Genomic DNA, 14,797 nt, shown 5'->3' with positions numbered 1-14,797 from the left:
ATTTGTCAAAAATGTTGGGAGGAGAAGCACGGATTCCTATTAATTAGCAAGGATAACGAAATGGATAACGGAAGATACAGAAAAGGATTTGATCAATTTATTATGATTTAAGGAGTAATTTCAATATAAAGCTAGGTTAGATACTTACAATCCCACAGTTTATCAAGAGATTTCAATATGTCTAGATCACTTGCATTATCCTTGAATGGAAATAGTTCCATTATAAATACAAATTTTTTTCCACCTATCGAATTGAATGGTCGATATGAGTGCGCTTTTATCGATTTTAATATGTATAATTCGATTCCAAATATTGATGAAAAAATAACCTCTTCCACATCGGTGACAAGGTTATTACAATTCCAACTGGATCATATGAATTGAATGATATCACCAATTTCATTTACAATAAACTAAAAGACTATAACCTTGAAAATACATTTAAAATTCAAAGTAATAATAATACACTTCAAGTTGAAATAACTACCATGCGAGAGTCAGTTTACTTTAATAAGGAAAGATCGGTTGGACAGCTGTTTGGTTTCCATCAAAAAGTACTAGAACCACATCCTACAAAAACCTATCGATCAGATCAGACCGTGAACATATTAAAAATTAATACAATTCGTTTGGAATGTAATGTAATCAGCGGTTCATATGTAGATAATACACCGAATCATACATTACATGAGTTTGGCATTAATGTTCCGCCTGGGTATAAAATGACAGTGACACCACATAACCTAATTTATTTACCAATCAACTGTGACGAAATAAGCACACTATCTATACGCATAGTTGATCAAAACGGTGATTTGTTTAATTTACGTGGTGAAAACGTTTCGATTCGCATGCACATTCGGTTAATAGAATGATTATTTATAATAAAAGACGTAGCTTAAGTCCTCAGCCAAGCATTACTTGTAAAGCTATATAAAGAGGATCAACAGTAAAAAGAAGCTTACTTACTTTGAAAAATAAACTATTTTTGAAGTCGTTAGGCTTGAAGCTTCGAGTATAATATAAAAGGTGGAAAGGAAAACAAGGAATTATTAGAAAAGATTCACCGAATGGACCTAAAACTGATAATGTTACCACTTTTTTTAAAAATAATTGTATGGCTTACTTTTTGGATGAAATTAAGTACGAAATAAATGGATTTGAGATTGATAAAACAAGATTTGTCGGTATGACTACAACCCTAAAAAATTATATATCTCTGGATAATCTTCAAAGTCAAAATCTATTAAATTCCGGATGGAGCAGTGGGGACGAAAATTCTACGGGACCCCACTTTAACTTTTCTGTACCATTAAAAAATTTTTTGGGATTTGCTGAGGATTATAAAAAAGTTTTGTTAAATTGTAAACACGAACTAGTGTTGATGCTAACTGAGAATCTTGGTGATGTGTTTGAACAAACCAGAAGTGAACAAACTTTTAAGTTGGAAATGACGAATATAACCTGGAAAACTCCCCATGTAACTCCGAGCGATTTTGCAAAAATTATGATGTACGATATTATTAAAAGTGGTGCAAACCTACCAATCGCATTCCGGAGTTGGGATTCATATGTTAACCCCTAGTTGGGGTATGGAAGTCAACACAGCTGGAATGTGAAATTGTCGGCTAACCGCGAAAAATCAAGATTTGCCATAATTGGATTTACACTAAATGGAGAACTTATCACAAATAACTTATCAAACTTGAAAGTTCACTTGAATTCTGAGTCATATCCATATGATAATCTGAATGTTGATTTTAGTAAGAATCAGTATGCTCACCTATATGAAATGTATACAAGATTTCAATCTAGTTACTATAATCGTGAGTCACAACCATTTTTGACCCCAAATGAATTTAAATTGAAGGCCCCTATTATTGTGGTTTATCTTTCATATCAAAACGAATCAGTGAAAACTGGTCCTATTGATGTGAGAATTTCAATAGAACTGAAGACACCAAGTCATGAAAATAGCCAAGCTTACTGTCTCCTCATACATGACCGTTTAGTTGAACATAACCCATTAAACGGACTAGTACAACGAGCTGTTTAACATTAGAAAAAATTTTGAAAGATACTGTTTCGATTGATGTTCAAGGTTTCTTTGATAATAATAATCATTTCATTCTAAAAGAAATTGGAATTGTATTCGAAAAAGATCCAAACTTGAATAATAGTTTTTTAATAGAACCACCATATGATTTTACTTTGCTAAATACAAAATCTCGAAAGACTGCAATTTGGTTAACCAATACACATCACAAAATTTTTTGGAACGATGGAGAGAACAGTTTTCCACAAACTCGAAAGTATCTAAGGACAATTACAAGCGGAAAACAAATTATTTATAAAGGTGTGGAAAAGAAACGATTTCTACAGAAGTTTTTTGGGAGTCGTCAGCTCATTAATATCGAGGAAATGGGCTGTCCGTCATTAAGCAGGTTTAAAGGAAACCGGTTTCCCTATTGTGAAACACACCTTAAGGGCGGGGCTTGTGCTCTAAACAATGCATACATTAATTTGACATTTTTTAAAAGTAGCTTCAAAACAATAAAATAATTGTTATACATCATTTTAAAGTTGAGACTAGGCGTGTAAAGACCTACAAGAAAATAAAATTAACAAAATGAAATTTCATGAGGAAATCGACCAATTTATTGAACAATTTAAAGGAGATATAATTGGTCAGCATTTTCAATACCTTCTAAACACAAAAACTATGTTTATGAATCGAGGTGGACATGATCTCAAAACTACGAATTATGGTGAACACTTTACATTTTGTAATCCAGAAATGACGTCGGAAACGTGCGCCTGCTTCTTCTATGCAAATCGCCGGAATCAAAGCAGAAAATGAATTTCTATATATATCAAAAATGTTTGCAATACCAAAATAAATTAATAAATGTATTATTATGCTACAAAATAATTTTCAGACTTTTTATTTCGAGTTAAAATTACAGGTACGGAGAATGGAAATATTTCCTTGACTGAGATATGTCGGCTACTTGCGAGTTGTTGCGCGGTCGTGATTTCAACCCCTATTATGGGAACGTATTAGAGCTCGTATGAGGTCGTTGGCGTGAGGCCCATGATCTTGTCAATGAGCGTGCGCCTTCTGGGTTGTGCATGTGTCCCTTTTATTGCGGTCAGGTAATTGACAGGTGCGCATGTTCGGGTAGCTCTTGCTTGAATCCCTTTTATGACATGTTTATGACCCATTTGTGGAAAGGAGAGAATCTTACACAATTTACCAGTTAAGCGTTCTGGGGCGGAATTAAAAATGTGTGTTTGAAAATATTCCACATCTGAGAATCATTACCTTGTAAAATTTATTTTATTGGGGTTCTATTGATTTCTAAATTGGTTTTACAATCATAGGAAACATTATTGCCCAACATGATCGGAAATATTTCTATAAGATAACCGTCTTTGGACCTTTCTCACGTGCACAGCAACACCTGTGATAACTAGGCAAAAGGGACGTGATCACACCTTTCCCCAACATGATCGGATATGATCCAATAAGATAAACAATCTTTGGATACTTCGACTACCTCTCATAAAGTGCGGACGTCTGTAACTTTTCTCCCGGCAGTTCTATTCGTGCGAGTTACGATCCACTTTTTTCTTATCTCCAACGAACACCCGAACTCCACCTAACAGCAAGCAAATAGTGACCATGCCCCCCGGGCCCCCCAATCTGGGGGAAAACCGCTTTGCTGTCCTCAGTGAAAGCCCAAAAACTAAAAAGAAAAAACGATCATACCAAAAGTTTTCCGAGGAATTCCCAGAACTCCCAGAATCTGTGCAAAAGAACCCGAAGTTCATCATCATAACCGCAAAAAACTCATCAAAAACCATCTCCGAATTTTCCTGTTTTGCTGTTCATCGAGCACTCAACATCATCAGCAAAGAGATCATCTCAATTTCCACCCTCAGAGACGGGAATCTGCTGATTCTGGTTAAAACCAAAGATGTAGCCGAAAAATTTCTTAAAACCGATCGCCTACACCGTATTTGCAAAATTGAAGCTAAGTACCACGAAGCACTAAACTTTGTTAAGGGGACCATCTATGCGCCTTACTTAAACAACATTCCCGAAGCTGAGATAAAGGCCGAACTGAAATCCCAGAACGTCCATGACGTATTTAAATTCACCCGGACAAATGAAGGGGTCATCAAGCCAACTGGCGTGATCTTGGTAACCTTTGATTTATACAACCTACCGAGCAAACTGGACATTTGTTGGCACACAGTCAAGGTTAGGGAATATATACCCAATCCAATGAGGTGCAAAAACTGCCAAAAACTTGGACATACGGCAAAATTTTGTAAAAACACTGCCATGTGCTGTACCTGTAACCTCCCCCCTCACGCACCTACAACATGCACCAGAACTGAGTGCGCAAACTGCGCTGATAAACACCCTTCCTCTTCACCCGTCTGCCCGTCATATCAACAGCAAAAAGAAATACTCCGAATCAAAACTTCAAAGATATGCAGCATGCGCGAAGCCAAAATCATCCATAAGCAGCAACAACAAACCTTATCGCCAAAAATAACTTCGGCCACCTTCGCGACCGTCGTCGCTCCACAACAACCATCGACAACACCAACAACAACAGCAACGCTCCAACAAAACAAGCAGACCATCAGCAACCCGACAACCGCAGCAGCATCCAAAGCGCAAGAAATTTCTGCCGTTCCGGCACCCTCCCCCTCTCCCTCCTCCTCCCCTTCCCCCAGACCTTCAATTCCTTCCCGCACCTCCCCGTCTCCTCCCACAACCTCCACCCGAAAATCGTATGATTTGATTAAGCAGTCTCGAGCTCTCAATAAAGAAGTTCGAGACTTTCTAAATGAAACTGATCGATTAAGTTCCCCTAAATATCCCTTAGATACAGATCACTCTGAATCCCAAACAAAAAACATAGTTAGCGAGTCTGATTCTTCTATGGATCAAGACTTTTAAAATCATCTGAACCATGTAATGAAATGGTAAACGTAAAACATAATCTTTTTATCCTCTATGCCTGTCAAAATTCTTCAATGGAACATAAATGGTATTTTCAACAACTACAATGAACTTACACTAATCCTAAACGACCTCTCCCCCGATGTTTTATGCCTGCAAGAAACCCACTTGCCCCATAACTTCCAAAACTTCATCAGCCCAAAAGCCTATGTTGGCTATTTTCACAACCTTTCACAAAATACCACAAGCAAGCAAGGTATTGGTGTGCTCATAAAGCAGCATATTCCTCACACCTACAAAGTAATAAGTACAAATATTCTTAGCACGGCCCTTCAACTCAGTCTTGATAGGCAAATTACTATTATAAATATATACATCCCTCCTTCTCAGGCATTCACCAGCAGCGACATTTTAAATATAAGAAATCAGTTCACGGGTCCCCTTCTAATGTTAGGTGACTTTAATGCATGGAGCCCACTATGGGGTTCGCCTGTATCCAATGGGCGTGGCAAAGCGTTAGAGCGGGCCATAGTCGATTCCAATATGATCACCTTAAACGATGGCTCAGCAACCCACATTTCTACCCATAATACACTCACACATGTAGACGTATCTTTCATTTCTCCACGACTGGCACATATTTCGGAATGGTCTGTTTTCAATTCTCCACATGGCAGTGATCACCTTCCCATTCAAATTGTTCTGTGTCTGAACCCCAGTCCAGACAGTTCCCCTCCTTTGCCAAAATATAAAACCGATCTAGCAAACTGGAAACTATTCGAGAGGGAATGTGCCAACTTTCCTCTACAGTGGAAACCAAACTCCATTAACCACCAAGTCGCTCAAGTAACTAAATGCATCCGAGCCGCGGCCAATCGCAGTATTCCGCAAACCAAGTGTATACGGCACAAAGCCAAAGTTCCCTGGTGGAATAGCACCCTTCAGGAGCTTAGAAATGAAAAACAAGCTTTGTTCTACACTTTCAAGTCCAACTTGACCACTTCAAACCTCTTGAATTACAAGAAAGCCAATTCTCGGTTCAAAAGGGCTGTCCTGACTGCTAAGCGATCCTGCCTGGAAAAATTTACCTCACGAATCTCGCCCCTGTCCAGCTCAAAAAAGATATGGTCCGATGTAAAGCGCCTAGCGGGAGTGCCTCCCACCCCAATAAAGTGCCTAAAAACCGTAGCTGGGTTTGTTACCAGTGAGAGTCAAATAGCTGAGGAATTTGGTAATACCTGGTCAAATTTCTCTGCAGACTGTAATTTCTCTCGGAATTACGTCGATCAAAAACAAAGCTACGTAAACAGCATATACCAACCAAACTCAATATGCAATGCTGCGAAGCAACTTGAGCAAAAATTCAGTCTCTTGGAAATGGAACTTGCCATTCGAACTTCCAAAGGGAAATGTCCTGGGAACGACAGAATATCGTATGCAGTGCTGAAAAATATTCCCCCCACTCTTAAGGAAAAGGTACTTGAAATCTTCAACCTCACTCTTGTCACTGGTTCCTACCCACACGTCTGGAAATCAGCCACTGTAATCCCTATCCCGAAGCCAAAGAAATCTGACCACAGCACAAACAGTTTCCGTCCCATCTCGCTCCTCTCCTGCATTGGGAAAATAATAGAAAAAATGATAGCTCGTAGACTCATGTGGTTTATTACCCAAAAAAACCGAATCTCTCACTACCAAGTGGCATTCAAAAGGAGCCACTCTACCATGGACGCTCTGCTGAGATTCCAACACTTCACGTCAAAGGCCCTTTCTACAAAAAATCACGTATCCGTTCTGGCTACGGATTTTGAAAAGGCTTTCGACCGCGTAGGGTTACATTCAGTGTTACACCAACTTGAACTCTGGGGTGTTGGTCCAAGGCTTTATAACCTTATCAAAGCCTTTATGATCAATAGAACTTTTAGGGTCCGAGTTAACAACTCAACCTCTAAACTACACAAGCTCCACAACGGTATACCTCAGGGTGTCCTTTTATCGGTGTTGCTCTTTATGGTTGCCTTTGAGCAAATCACCTCCATCTTTAACAGACATAAAGATATATCCATCTCGCTGTATGCGGACGATGCCTTTATTTTTACCAAAAAAAAAGATCTCGATTCTGTCAAGGAAACTTTCTCTGAAGTTTTGGAAGAGCTGGAGCAATGGGGTACTTCATCCGGGGCTTCACTCTCCATTGAAAAATGCCAGGTCCTACATATATGTCGTAAGCACAATTGTAACTTTCCCGAAATTGTATTCAGGAACAAAAGTATAAGATGTACGGAGAATTTGAAAATTTTAGGTATTACCTTCGACTCTAGGTTTACATTTAAAACACACTGCTTATTATTACGAAAACAGCTAGAATCCCGCCTAAATATAATTAAATTTCTTAGCTCTAAGTATTCTCATGTACATATTAATACTCTTATAAACATAACCAGAGCATTAATGCTCTCCAAAATAGACTACGGTCTCCCGATCTTCGGCTGGTGCGCAGCCACACATATCAAGAAAATTCAACCACCATACCATGGAGCTGTACGCAGATCAATCTACGCGTTTCCTACGTCACCTATAAAGTGCATTCTTGCGGAATCAGGACTACCTAGCATCCCCACAAGGATAAAAGAAACAACCACCCGGCTTATTCCAAAATTGTACACCACCCCAAATCGGTTACTGGCTGACGACTTCAAGAGCACTTTCAAAGAAAGTAGGAAGTATAAATGCCTTTCTACTCTCCGAATATGCGCCAACTTCAGCAAAGAATTGGATCTACCCCCACCCAACCGCTTCAAGCCGCCCGGGCCATTTCCACCCTGGTCTCGGAAACAACCGATTATAAACACCAACCTGCGTATCTCAAGCAAGTGTCACACTCCTAGCTCAGTATATCGCTCCCGATTTCAAAGCGAAAAAGAGCGCCTCGGGGGAAAACATTGGCTGTATACCGACGGATCCAAAACATCGGAATCAACGTCATTCGCGCTTGTAGACGCTAACAACTCCATCATAGCGGGGGGAGGCCTTCCCCTTTACAATTCCATATTCATTGTAGAAGCCACTGCTATATTATTAGCCTGCCGCTTTGCAATCGATCACAAGGGAAAATTTGTTGTCTGCACAGACAGCCTCTCTTCTCTGCTAGCAATAAATAACCCCGAGTATCGCGACCCCACAATACAGGAGATACAAAGGATAGGCAAACAGTATGCCACAAAAATTACATTCTTCTGGGTCCCTAGCCATCAGGGCATACGAGGAAACGAAGACGCAGACCTGGCTGCCCACAATATGGGCCGCTCCCCAACCTTCATCTTTACTCCCATTAATAGCAACGATATACACAACCTTACATATTACCACTTGGAAACCCAAAAGATGTTGGAATGGAATAGTTTCAACCATAGGTACAGGAGTTTTAATCCTACATGCACCAAAATACATCTCCCAGCTGCGACCGCTAGACCCCAGTGCAGCACTTTTATCCGGCTCCGAATAGGACACACTCAACAAACACACGAGCACCTATTAAAAGGCCAAAATAATCCAACTTGTAGTCTCTGCGGTGGACTTCCGACCATTGACCACCTACTAAATGACTGTCCTGGTCTGGCTAGCCTCAGGTCATACTTCTTTGGGCCCCAGCTACCTACACAAACCTTAGAATGCCCATCCGCAGAAAACATCAAAAAAATGCACGAATTCATTAAAAAAGCAAAGCTCTCAATATAAAATTTAGTAAAATTATGAAAAACAAATGTATATATATATATAAATAAAACCATAATAAATACATAGATCAAATGTATCACAACCAGAGTCGAAGGTCCCCGCAGCCAGTGCTCGGTATTTTGCAATTAAGTTAGTCATTGTATGCTTAGCTTAATTTGGTAAATAAATAAATAAATAAATAAATAATCTTTGGATACTATGGGTGTGCGACCTTCCTCACGAGCACCTTTCTCCCCTGAATGAGAAGAAGGATACATGATCAATATTGTCACATGGGGATGTGGGGGCAATTAAGTATACTCTTTATGGACATGATCGTGACATTTTTATGTCTCCAAAGCTCATTAAAATCAGTTAATTTATTTGATTATGCTTTTTGTCCTAGAACCCGCATACGTTAATGAGGTGGTGGGAAGGCAGGGGGACAGGAAGGGGCCATTAATATGCTAATTGTCCCAGAACCCATCTTTTCATACTACTGATTAAAGGAAACTATCATAAACAAGAGGGCGTGTCCTATTGGCAAGCATTCTGTGAACTGCCTTGTCTACATTCGGCTACGCTTGCTCCTTGCACTGCTCTGCTCGCTCGCTAACTCAGCTGCTTTTTTTCTTAAAGCTCTTTCACCTTTCGACGCAAGTGGAATTAGCGGCCGGCCAACCTGGTTTTTTTAATGCAATGTTGTAGTGCCGCCTATCCATTTCGTATGTTTACTTTCAAAATACTTGTACCTTTTTGTACAACATTGCCATTGCACATAGGGATCAATTGGCTTTTTTTGTCATAAACTCCAATTTTAAAGATGCGGATTTCAAATTTTTTTTTGCATAATAGTGAGACTATAGTGAAATAAACAAGAAAATCAAGAAAAATCGCCCTAAAATGGGGATCAATGGCGACTGGGTAACAAAAAAGAGCAAATTTGTCTAATAATAGGCATGTATTTGTTTTGTACTTAGGGCGATTTTTTTAAAATCCAAGTCCTTTTTTTTCTAAGGCAATTACCCTTTCAATAAGAAATGAGTGCTCTAAACTGAAGGCAGTTTTTTTATATTTATGTTGTTTTTTTCTGGTTGTAAAGGTAAATTGCCCTGTAGACATTCAAAGAGTCCCCAAACTAAAGGTTTTTTTTTTAATTTTAATGAACGGCTTTTCTTTCAAATTAAAGGAAGACTTTTCTATACCTTACTTTTCCTTATCCTTACTTTTAAGGCAAATTGCCTTAAATTTCAGGAAAGTTTTCTTAAGCCGTACCGCTATTTTTTTAACTTTTGAACTTCAGACATTTTTTTCTAAAATCAAAAACTAATTTCCTTAGTTTGCGAAAGCTTTATAGGGCGTTTTTCCCTAAATAAAAATACTTTTTCATTATTTTTTTTATAAATATTATAAAATTATATTTACACAGTTAACAATTGTAGATAATGCCTTTTATTTTAATGATTTTAATTCCTTCTTTTAATGTTCAGCGTATTCTCTTCTTCTTCTTCAATTATTAAGTACATTCGTTGTGTATCGACCTTTTTGATCTACTCCAAAGAGGATCATGCTTGGTGTTTTTAATGTACTAGAATGGACTGAATTGTTGATCGCGTGTTCAACCTTAATTATAAGCTTATACATCAGTTTGCTTAATTGGATAATCAGATAATTTTCCTAACATCGATGTCAGCACTCGATTTACTTTCTCAACCTGTCCGTTTCCTTGGGCAGGACATGTCGCCACTTTTATGTGACCAATATTACGTTCCGCTAAAAATTCACTAAGCTCTAATAAAGTAAAGCAACTACCTCTATCACAGATGATTCTGCGTGGCCTACTATAAAATTCGAAATATTTACTTAAACTCGCAATTACTTCCCGTGTACTTGTAGAATTGACAGGGAACAACTTCACAAACTTTGTAAATGAGTCAATTATTACCAATAAATGTTTCCTTTTTGAATTTATACACGGCAAGGGCCCTAAATTATCTATTTGAATCTTATTACATGGAATCGGCATTTTGGGTATACTGTGTAAAATTCTATTGTTAACTGACTTTGGGCAGAATGCAAAATGCACTTCAAACAATTACGAATCAACTCACCTATTTCCGTTCTCATTAAGGGAAACCAATACTTAGACTTCATATTATTGTAACACTTATCTGCAGCTAAATGACCTAGTTTTTCATGGGACATCTTAATTAAATAGTCTCGAATTCTTGAACATACGGGGTTGTTGCAATCCTTTATCATATGTCCCAGCTGACGACAATTGTAGCATTATATATCATGAACGCTCGAACTACCACGACCAGCGTAAGAATTTGGCAGTGAATAACGGATTTTATCATACTCTATCAAACGGCGACTCAATTGATCAAGACTCTCGCAAAAGTAAAGTGACGCAGTAATGGCACTTGTGTCGTTTAATCCGCCAACAATGTGCTTAATTAAATCACGATCTTCCAATTCAGCTTGGCGTGCAATACTGCACATGGATATAAAGTATTAAAATGCATTTTCATCACTTTTTTCCTAAGGGCGTCTGAGCTGCTCATAGATCTCCAGTTTTGTGTTTTATAGTCCAAAAACATCCATCAACTGAGTTCGCAAGTTCGCATCCCAATCAACAGCACCTTGATATGCGAAGTAACTTTTTGCTGGTCCAATAAGAAGACGCCTCGCATATAACCAATAGCGATTGAGTGGTACTCCCAACACTGCACAAGCGGTATCAAACTCTTCAATCCATAATTCGACAGGAATGCCATCCTCTCCCGAAAAGGGCTCCACTACCGCCATTATCTCCGCGGTTTCAACCCGTGAAAAATTTTTGTACCATCTTGGTTCCGTTCCATGTCGCGAAGCGTTGTTTGAAGTCCCCCTACTCCCTGACAAACATCAGCCAGATCCTCTCGAAACGTGCGCCCATCCAGTCCAATCTGAGCCACGTGCTGCACAAGAGGTTCTGCGTGGGCTATATTGTCTTGTAAGTGGGTGTCGCCTCCCGCAACTTGATCTTGAGACACGATTTTGGATGTCTGGTGCATAGAAACCATGCTGCCGCCAACAGCCCGATCTTGCAACACAATGTTGTGACCATGTTCGTCATCCGGGCCAGCCTCATGCTTGTAGCTTATTTCGAAAAAAGTGTTTGCCGCAATGCGCAATTTGTCTATGGAAGCCTCGACGTCAAAATGCACTTCGCTGGCTCTCAATAGCTGTAATAACTCTTCCTTTGATTGCTTCAATATATCAGAATACAACATGGGTACTATATGTTAGAGCTATGGGCAATCACCCCACACCTGAATTTGTAAATGATGCTTTTTAATTTAATGATTTTATTTATTCTGTTTTAATGTTCCGCGTGTTCTCTCTTCTTCTTTTATTATAAGTGGCCCATTTATCTCAACCATCGAGTTCACCATGTAATCAATATCTGTTATCTTATCGATGCTTAATATAAAGTTACATTATAGAAAGTACACACTAAAATACAATGCAAAATATATCATTATGCTCACACTTAATACTATTTAGTATACATTCACATATGTTTACGTTAGTATATATTCACATATGTTTACAATGTATATATAGATATTATTTATTATAATAAAAGCTAAATAAATGAATGTACACAAATTAATTTTATGAGTAGTCAAAAATACATTTTTTATATTTTTTTCTTATATTTTGTTGGAGCTAGACTTTAATTCACTTAACTCACCAATAACCATTAACTTTCCATTTTTTTTTTGAAAATAAAAACTTCTTAGTTCTGAAATCTTATCCAACGAACCTTGGCCACAACATTTTTTTTTCAAGCTTCTTGAACTTTAATTTTTGTTTAAGTCAAAACTTTACGGTGAAACTGTCGCATTCCAGTGTCAAGTTAAAATTAAATTATTAATACCATAAGTGGAATGGGTTTGATAACTCTTCCCCTTCTAAAAAGGACCGTCCCGATTCATTATGTAATTGTAAAAAAAAAATATTTTCGCTAACATGTTTTTTCTAGTTCTGTCCGTTAATTTTTGGCTACAAATATATTTTTTAATTTAATAATAGGTATTTAATGAATTGAGTTAAAATTTGTATATTATCCATTGAGAGTTCCGAGTTATTTGATAATCAGATATTTCATAATCTTTGAAGTGGTTCGTAGTTATATAGTTAAGAATTCTGTTCTCTAAATTGGTATACGAAATATTATTAACTGTGGAATGACGAGTTTAATTCGGAGTTGCTGATAATATTGTTACCATTTATTAAAATGACACCATTTTAATGTCAATTTTTTTATTTCCTCTCTTGTTTTTTTTACAAATTGATTCCTCACCATTTAATAATCGTATAAAATAAGTTTTTTCCATACATAAAAAACAATACTTATAAAGGAGTTCTTTCTTAAACGCAGATATTTAGTAATATGTATTTGCGCATCTTGCGACTTGATTACTTATAAATAATTTTCCATCGGCTTGGGAAATGTCTCTAGCGTAATATATCTTGCATCTGTTTTGTATTATTTGGGAGATATCCATTAACTTAGCGATAATTACTAACTTTAGTTCGTGTTTTAATATTTCTTTTATAGTGTGACAGTATCAATTAAATTTTGTAGGTTAAATGTCAATAATAATACCGGGATGGAAGTTGAAATGCAAATTAAATGATAAAGGTTGTTATACTTATTACACAGAACGCATAAAAAAATTTGATGTACATCGTGGAAAATTTAGAGGATAATAAGTTTGTGTTAGTCTAACAGGAACATTGAATGTTAGATGGCTTACAAGTTCTACAGAATCAATATCACCTCTTATAAGATTTTGCACAAAAATAGTACCAATCATTGTTCCACTATTTACGAGTGTAGGTAAATTAAGCAATAGTAATCTACTCTGATAGGAAGGTAGCCTTACGTTTTGATCCCAGTTCAAACTACGAAGGGCAAAAAGAAGAAATTTTTTTGTACCGACACAATATGGTCAATATGCACTTAATATTGTGGACTCCAAACCAAAGAACAACATTCCAAAATAGGACGGACAAGGGAGGTAAATAATAATTTGGTTGAATAAGGGTCATCAAATTCTTTTGACCAACGCTTTATAAACCCAAGAACACTCATGGCTTTATTGACAGTGGACATTATGTAGCAGTCAAATTTAAGTTTTGGGTCCAGAAGAACGCCTAAGTCATTAGCTGGAAATTTACGGTCGAGTGGCGTATTTTGAAGAGAGTAACTAACAAAAGTAGGAGTACCCCTATAAAAAGTCATAACGTTGCTTTAGGAATTGCCGACAATTTGAAATACCTCTATAATTCTGGGCATCGGCCTTCGCACCCTTTTTGTCAAGTGACAAAAGAGTCTTTTCAGATAGTAGGAAAAGTGGTGATGAAATAGACAAAGTAAAAAGTTTAAGAATCGGTTTTTTTATGTGGTTGACGCACAAAACTTAAGCACACCCAGGGAGTTCATCTGGACCAGGAGAATAAGTTGGCGTTGTTGTTGCTAAATCTCTTAAGAGAGAACTTTCCGTAATTACAGGGGCAAAAATACAATTTCCCCTTTTTAAGGGATGAGGGCAGTTAAAATTTGACCAAGCGGCAAAACTATAAGTAGTTTAAAAAAAAACTCAACAAATAAATCAGCAATTTCAGAATCCGTCGATGCCTCCATTGAGTTTAAACGTACCGATGAAGGCAATGCCGATGACTTACGCTTGTCATTAGCAAAGTTATAAAACTGCTTCGGATTGAAAATTCAAATTTACATCGATTTATATACATAGAATAGCAATGACTATTGAGAACATTAAAATCCGATCGAGCCACCACATTTTTCGAAAAACCAGATGGCTTACCCGATTTTTTATACTTTTTTAGGAAGGAAGCCTGTCAGCAGCGCATTCATTAAGGAGTATTTAACACTATATAGAACAGTTCGGTGGCACTTTCCATATCCATACAATTGTACAAGTCTGTCCAATTACATTGAGAAATCATATTGTTAAGTTGATTATAGTCACATTTTCGAAAGTATCTCATTTTAGTTGGAGAAACTAAAGGAGAGAGGGT

This window comes from Drosophila suzukii, chromosome 3 (genome assembly GCF_043229965.1).
Source record: "Drosophila suzukii chromosome 3, CBGP_Dsuzu_IsoJpt1.0, whole genome shotgun sequence".
Classification (NCBI taxonomy): Eukaryota; Metazoa; Arthropoda; class Insecta; order Diptera; family Drosophilidae; genus Drosophila; species Drosophila suzukii.
This window is presented reverse-complemented; position numbering follows the sequence as displayed.